Source organism: Palaemon carinicauda, chromosome 43 (genome assembly GCF_036898095.1).
Source record: "Palaemon carinicauda isolate YSFRI2023 chromosome 43, ASM3689809v2, whole genome shotgun sequence".
Classification (NCBI taxonomy): domain Eukaryota; kingdom Metazoa; phylum Arthropoda; class Malacostraca; order Decapoda; family Palaemonidae; genus Palaemon; species Palaemon carinicauda.
The window spans coordinates 21,399,225-21,407,527 of NC_090767.1; the positions used below are offsets into that span (position 1 = coordinate 21,399,225).

General features: G+C 54.4%; 1 long non-coding RNA gene across 1 annotated transcript in view; it reads left to right on the plus strand.

Annotated features, from left to right (window-relative positions):
• The window catches only part of LOC137633657 (uncharacterized), a 244,598-nt gene that overhangs the window by 58,186 nt on the left and 178,109 nt on the right, over positions 1-8,303 (plus strand). The window lies entirely within an intron of this gene.

Below are 8,303 nucleotides of genomic sequence, written 5' to 3' on the forward strand. Positions count from 1 at the left end.
TAAGAACTCTAACCCATATCAGTGGAAGACCATGGCACAGACGCTATGGCACTACCCAAGACTAGAGAACAATGGTTTGAATTTGGAATGTCCTAAAAGACCTCTTCTATCCAAACCAAGAGGAAAGTGGCCACTGAATAACTACAGTACAGTAGTTAACCCTTTGAGTGAAGAAGAACGGTTTGGTAATCTCAGTGTTGTCAGGTGTATGAGGACAGAGGAGAATGTGTAAAGAATAGGCCAAGCTGTTTGGTGTATGCGTAGGCAAAGGGAAAATGAACCGTAACTAAATGGTTAAGACATTACAAGAAAAAGACTTGAAGAGACTTGTTGGAAGACATTTTTGAAATCCTGTAAAAATCCTTCAAGTAGGACTTGAGACATAAAATCCTACTGAAAGATAATGACAGAACAATTGAAGATAATAGATTTGGATCCTGGGAAAGCAAGGAGCTGATAATGAATAAATGTATGTCCTTATCATTCAGTATGAAGAATGATTCAAGCAATAAACACACACTCACACTCATTTACTGAGCTGCATACGCACAGCTTTCCATGTATGAACCTGTGAATTCTTCAACTATTAAAAATAATTGGTGTACAAGCATACAGTATTTTCAAACAATCTTGCACCACGCACACACACACACACACACACACACACATATATATATATATATATATATATATATATATATATATATATATATATATATACCAAAATACTTTAACTATCAAAGTAAAAAACGGCGACTTTCGTAATAGACGAGAGAGGTCTCGTAGCTACGTGTAATTATCTATGGCTTCTTATGTCATTATCTACACCAGAAGATTCTTCAGTGATCTTGGCAAGTCTTCTTCGTACTGATGCCGATCACCTGGAAAAGAAAAATATTTTAGTCACGTTTTTTAAAATATTTGAAGACGACACAGATAATAAAAGCAAAATACATTACTGTACTAGAATATGACAAATTCGTAGGTAATTTGTATTTTTCCTAACTATACAAATCTTAGCTATTTACATGGGGTAATTACTTCGGCGTAGCCGGATGACGAGCCATAAAAGTTTTAACGAGGGTTTACTACCCCGCCGCTAGTTAGCGGGGGGTAGGGAGGGGTAGCTAGCTACCCCTCCCTCCCTCACACACATAGAGGTAGGACTTATCTTGGGGGACAGGGCTGGTGGGCACATATGTGTAAATAGCTAAGGTTTGTATAGTTAGGAAAAATGAAAATTATCTACGAATTTGTCATTTGTTCCGTAACTAAAATACAAACCACGCTATTTACATAGGGTGACTCAACCCTTAGGAAGGGCGGTAAGTCCCCTGCCATGCTGGCTTTGGCCTGCCCGGTGACCCCAAATTCGAGTGTGTAGGTACTCAAGAAGTAAGGGGTTCTGCTCCTCGCTAGCAGCTGTGAAACTGCTGCGGTCTACGTAAGCTGTGTGTGAAGGTGAGAAGTGACTCGTCCTAGGAAGTTGACCTGGAGCAATACCACCTCGTCAGGGTATGGGGACATGACAGTATTACATCTTAATACTAGGAAAACAAGGAAGCATGGTTTACCTGCAGAGGTTCGAGGTCAGCTGTGCAGAGAACCCAGGATGCTGCTTTCTCCAAGGGAGGAGAGGATGAAGAAAAGAATAAGGGCCAGACAGATCTTTCCATTCACGCAGACTAAAACTGGGTAACAATGCCCTCAACCTTCTGCTACTTGTCCATTAAGGAGCCTGAGGTTAGACCAGCTGTTGTGCAGCCACCACAGGGCCGATAGAGAACGTATCGAGCCTCCTGTGTGTCACGTCTTGCAGGTAGTGGGCTGTGAAGGTGGTCCAATGCTTCCACACCCCAGCTTGAAGGACCTGCGTCACTGAAAAGTTCTTCTTGAAGGCCAGGGACGTAGCTACGCCCCTGACGTCATGCGCTCTAGGGCGACGTGACGGAGGAGGGTCAGGATTCAAGGCCAGATGTATCACCTTGCGAATCCAGGCCGAGATGGTATTCCAGGTGACCCTCCCCTTCGTCTCCCCGGTGCTCACGAACAAGGCTCGCACCTGGGGACGAACTACAGCTGTTCTTTTAAGATACAACCTCAGACTCCTAACTGGGCACAGTAGGAGTAGGAGATGGTCTGGGTCATCTGTTACAGAACAGAGACTCGAAACCCGGAAGGAGTCGAACCTTGGGTCCGGCACTCCAGGGTTCTGAGTCTTGGCAACAAACTCAGGGACGAAGCTGAACGTTACCTCCCCCCATCCCCTTGAATGGGCGACGTCGTACGAGAGACCATGTAGCTCACTGACTCGCTTGGCCGAGGCCAAAGCTAGCAGGAAAACCGTCTTCCAGGTAAGGTGGCGATCAGAAGCCTGGCGTAATGGTTCGAAGGGAGGTCTCTTCAGAGACCTGAGGACTCAAACCACGTTCCATGGAGGAGGTCTCACTTCCGACTGAGGGCAGGTAAGTTCATAACTCCGTATGAGCAGGGAAAGTTCCAGCGAGGAACAAATGACCATTCCTTTAAGCCTGAAGGCTAGGCTTAAGGCTGAGCGATAGCCTTTCACTGCCGAGACTGAAAGGCGCATTTCCTCCCGTTTATAAACGAGGAACTCCGCTATTGCTGGTAAAGTGGCATTGAGGGGAGAGATACTCCTTCCACGACACCAACCACAGAAAACTTGCCACTTCGCCTGGTAGACTCCTGCGGATGACTTGCGCAGGGCCAGACATCCTGTTCGCAACTTGTTGCGAAAATCCTCTCTCTGTGAGGAGATGCTGGACAGTCTCCAGGCGTGAAGCCGAAGCGAAGCCATGGCTTTGTGGTAGATGTTGGAGTGTGGTTGTTTGAGTAGCTCGTGATGTGGAGGGAGCTCGCTCGGAACCTCCGTGAGAAGTTGCAGAAGGTCCGGAAACCACTCTGCGTGATGCCATAGCGGAGCTATCAGGGTCATCCAGAGATTGACCGATGTTCTGGTCTTGTTGAGTACCCTCCTCATCAGACAGAACCGGGGAAAGGCGTACACATCGACGTTGTCCCACCGTTATTGGAAGGCATCCTGCCAGAGAGCCTTGGAGTCCGGGACTGGAGAGCAGTACAGCGGGAGCTTGAAGTTCAGCGCTGTTGCGAACAGATCCACAGTTGGAGAACCCCACTAAGTCAGGACTTTGTTGGCTATCTGAGGATCCAACGACCACTCCGTACTCACTATCTGCGTCGCTCTGCTCAGACTGTCGGCGAGCACATTCCTTTTGCCTGGAATGAAGCGAGCCGCTAGTGAGATCGAGTGGACTTCGGACCATATCAGGATCTCTACTGCAAAATGGGATAGCTGTTCTGAAAAGGTACCTTCCTGCTTGTTGATATAAGCCACCACCGTGGTGTTGTTGCTCATCACCACCACAGAGTGGCCCGCCAGGACTTGGTGGAACTTCTGAAGTGCCAGGAACACGGCCTTCATCTCTAGCAGGTTTATGTGAAGGTACTTTTCTGATTCTGACCACAGGACTGTGGAAGTACGCGTCCTTCAGGTCCAGTGTACACATGAAGTCTTGTGGTCTCACCGCAAGTCTGACCGTGTCTGCCGTCTCCATGCTGAACGGAGTCTGCTTGACAAACCCGTTCAGGGTTGAGAGGTCGATGACTGGTCTCCAGCCTCCAGACGCCTTTCTCACAAGAAAGAGTCGATTGTAGAAGTCTGGGGACCCGTCTACAACCTCCTGGAGCGCGTCCTTCTTCAACATGGTCTGGACTTCTGCCCGGAGGGCTTGCCCTTTTGCCGATCCCATGGCAAAAGAGCTCAACGACACTGGATTCGCTGTCAGGGGAGGTAGAGAGGCTGTGAACGGGATGCGATAACCTAGAGTGATCACGGAGATCGTCCAGGCATCCGCCCCGAGTTGCTGCCACCTTGCCGCGCAACTCTGTAGGCATCCCCCCACTGGTGGACATGCAGGGGGACTGCCAACCCTAGCGTTTCCGGGCTCGACTGGCACCTCTAGGGTTTTTGCCTCCCATGGAGGAATTCTTGCTCCTTCTGCTCTTGGCAGGAAAGGGCTTGGACACCTTGGCCTTCACTGTGGTCGTCTTCTTTGTGTCCTTAGCTGGACGGGGCTGCTGAACCGCTGGAGGTTTGTAGGGCCTCAATGTCAGGGCCCACTGGATGAGGAAATCCTGGTTGGATTCCTCCACCTCTCGGCGGCGAGCTCCACGTCCTTAGGCTCAAACAGGCTCTTACCGAGGACGGAAGAGTGTCTAAGCCTGCTAGCCTCTGCACTGGGGACCTTATGATAGAACCTCTCAGCCACAGCGTCCAGACGCTTGAGGATCGTATTGGCCCACAAGCTCGATGGCCAGAAACTCAATGGTTCGTGTGCCCGAGAGTAAGAAAGTCTCCAGCGCTTTCCTGGTGCTTTCTTTGGAGAGGTCCTCGGACCACACCAGGATGCCCAGAGACCCCAGCCAGATGTCAAGCCACGAAGTTGCCTGCATGGCACACTTGGTGACCTTCTCCTGGCTTAGGATCTCAGTGGCTGAGAAGGACACGTGCCGGTTGGAGTCTCTCTCAAGAGGGACTCCCCCTGTGAGTTCTTCCACGGAGTGGTGTAAGGGAAGACTCAGACAAGACTCCTCGAGGATCTCGAAGTACTTCCTCTGATGGACTCGAGGAGGAGGGAGGAGCTTCTTGCCGGCACTCGATCTGCTGGAGGAGGCAAGCTCAGAGAACTGGCCCTCGACCTTGTCTCTGGCACTCTTCATCCCCTGAGACCAGGGCGAAGCTGCACTGGCCTTAGAGGGTTTCTGGGTGCCATAGACGCGGTCCAGGACCGTGTCCTTACCTTCGCGAGGTGGGACCTCAGGGTCCGGGATCCCATTGAGGTTCCTCATGAGGGTCAGGACTTGCCAGAACGCGTGTTCTGACTCCTGGTGCTCTCCTCCCGAAGGACTGGCAGCGAAGTCTCCCGTCCCCAGTGGCTCTTCCTGGGGGGACACGTGGACATCCTCGACGGCTCTAGACGGTTCCTGTCTGATCCTCGCTGACGATTTGGGAATCGTCTTAGAGTCCTTAGTCTCCCATCTGGGCGGGATACAGGACTCGAGCAGCGAAGGGGGTAGGGTCTTTTCCACCTCTGGACGAGACGACCTCTCAGGGAGAGGCGGAGCTTCCCCCATTGGTGCGGTGAGAGAATGATCCGGCTCATCCGACTCTCCTGAGGAGGGGTAATCCTCCTCCGCAGGGGATTGAGAGAAGGTCTGGGGGGGAGAGGGAGCCTTGCGCAAGGATCTGCGAGGACATAAAATAGGCCTCGGACGAGATTCCACGGGAGAGACTCCTCTCTTCCTCTTCAGGGGGGAGGAAGCTGCCGCTGGTTAGTGGCCCAAGTCAGAAAGTGTGTGTTTGATAGCCTGCACAAGGGCTCCGACTAGGGTGCCGAACCAGGGCTGCTGGTTGACAGTCATGCTGTCAGACACCCCCTCTGGAGGGAAGGGGATCGAGGGATCCCTAGGAGGAGTCGACAAACGAGGGTTCGCCTGTGGGGCTGAAAGAGAAGAGTCCCTAGACCTGTCCGGGAAGCGCCCCTCCTCCGGCGCTGGTCTGCGCTTGCGGGGAGGGGAACGAGACGAAGTGTCCGCCTGGCGGCGCTCGTGCTGGGGCTCGTGTGTCGGGCCCTGGTCAGGGTCGCGCATGAATGGCTCGCGCGATACTGGAATCTCGCACGCACATCCGCGTGGGCGGAGGCGGGCGCGATGGCGTGCAGGCGAGGAAACAGGAGCGATGGAGCGATGGCGCGCTGGAGATAGAATGGGCGCGTAGGCGATGGCGAGGGCGTGTGGCGCGCAGGAGCCGGCACAGGAGGCGGCCGAATGCGCGGGCGCGCAGCGACTTGATGCGGCCCCGAAGGGCGGAAGATAATGGGGACGCCTGAGCGTGTCTGGAAGAACCGGGCGAGGGCACGTGAGCGCTGGAGCAGGGTCGCGAGCGACCGGGATGGCGCATTGGCGCGGAGGTTGCCGCTGGTCTGATAGGACCGGCATGCTCGCCTGTGGGCGCGTTCGCCGCGCCGGCGATCGTGGGCGCGCATGGCGCGCATCAGGATGCGGTCGCACCGGAGTGCGTTGCTGCGGCGGCCGCGCGGTTGGATGAGGGCACTAAGGTGTGCGCTGGAGGGTTACCTTGGGCGCCTTGAAGACAGGAACGGGGCGTGTAGCAGGAACAGGGCGCGTAACCGGAGCGTCGTGCGCAGTTGCATCATATGCAAGCTCGCGCGAACTGGAGGGAGAGCCCAGAGGCGGCCGTGAGCGCCCGTGCGCTAACTTGGGAGCCTCCTGGGCGACGCGCTGGGATGTCGAAGCGTGTTGGCGCGTTGGTGAGCGCTGGAGCTTGCGCGCGTCTCCCCAGACGGGCGCGACGAATCAGGGGCCTGTGGGCGCCTGTGCGCCAGCGGAGGGGCCTCCTGGACTGTGCGCGACGAAGCAGGAACTGGTGGACGCCGGGGCGCCAGTGGGCGTGTGAGCGCAGGTGGCCACTGGGGCACCGGTGGGCGCGTATGCGCAGGTGAGCGCTGTATCAGGAACTGCTGGTGGGCGTGTTAGCGCAGGTTGCTGCTGAGGCACCGGTATACGCGTATGCGCAGGTGAGTGCTGGAGCGCTATATCAGGAACTGCTGGGGGGGCGCCGGGGTGATGAAGGGCGTGGGCGCGCAAGGGGACCCTGGCGCGTAGCAGGAACGGTGGCGCGAACGCGTAAGGGTGAGCACCGTGGCGCTAAGTCAGGAACAGCGGCAGGCACAGCAGCAACAGCAACAGGCGAGCGCACAGGAGGAACCTGGCGCTTGAGGGCAAGAGGCGCGGTTTTGCGCTCAAGACCCTTCAGCCCCGAAGGCCCCGGAGACTGCGCAGTGGCAGTATCAGGTGGCGCATCACGCGCATCAGGAACTTTAGATGTGGATGGTCTGGGAGATTGGTCACAATGTCCCGAAGGACGACCATTATCCGAAGGTGATCGCGAACGATCCCCGGAGAGGTCTAGGTTGGTAGCTGGCAGGACAGGAGAACGGAGAGTCGTCTCCTCCGCAGAGGACTGTGGTGACGACGAGCCGAAGAGGCACCTCTTAACCCCCTTGAAAGGGGAAGGAAGGCCTCTACGGCAAAGGGGAGGACGAGCCTTCCGCCTTATACACCCACAAGGGGCCGTGGGATCAGCAAGCTGACCATCAAGGGGCCTCCGAAGTGAACTCTCACGAGGGGAGAATCACCGGCAGGAGAGACCGTGGGACTTAGATCTTCCCTCGAAGGGTGTTTGGAGGGAGAATCTAAGCCGTCAGCTACCTCAGCCACAGGAACGGGGGTTTGGCTTGATCCACGGGATGACTCCGTCACAACAACGTCAACCACAGCCAGAGGATCTATCCCCGCTGAAGTTGGCGATTGTTTGACGGCTGTACCAAGTTTGATCATGTCAAACAGGGCTTCCTTGGAGGGCGAACCCTGCAGCCCCAAGGAAGCCCAAAGCTGAAACAAATCATGGTTAGACATTAAATCCTCCTCCGGGGGAGGAGGGGCAGCCGCCTCGCTATGGGAGGCAACTACTGTACCTCTCCCGCACCCCGGGATCGGTCAACAGCACAACGGTCTACGCTACCACTCGCCGGCTTCTCGGAAGAGACCGCTCGAGGAGGGAGCTTCGGAGGAGGAAAGGGCAACGGAAGAAGAAGTCCTGGAATTTTCTCTCTTCAGAGAAGCCTCTGAAGGAGAAGGATCGCTTTTGGCCTTCTTCTTACGGTGCCGGGCAAACCTCTCACACTGGGAGGTAGCTCACTCCCTACATTCAATACATACATTGTCACTATCACACCGCTGGCCCCTACAGTGAGGACACAAGGTGTGGGGATCAGTGTCGACCGCCGACATAAAGGTCCCACAAGGGCGACCGGGAAGTCCAGGGCAAGTACGCATTATCAGTAGAGGCCAACTTCAAACACACTGCGAAAGAGAAAAAGCAAAAAACAGATTAATATGGCAGTCAAAGCGAAGGAGAGCACAGACAGGTCTGTTCTCTTCCTGAGCCAAAAGTAAAGAGAAGCATTCACTGGTGTGTGTGAGGGGGGGTTAGCTAGCTACCCCTCCCTACCCCCTGCTAACTAGCGGCGGGGTAGTAAACCCTCGTTAAAACTTTTATGGCTCGTCATTCAGCTACGCCGAAGTAATTACCCCATGTTAATAGCGTGGTTTGTATTTCAGTTACGGAACAAACAAGATTTTCAAGAGGAAATATAAAAAGTGCAAAGTTTAAAATTAAG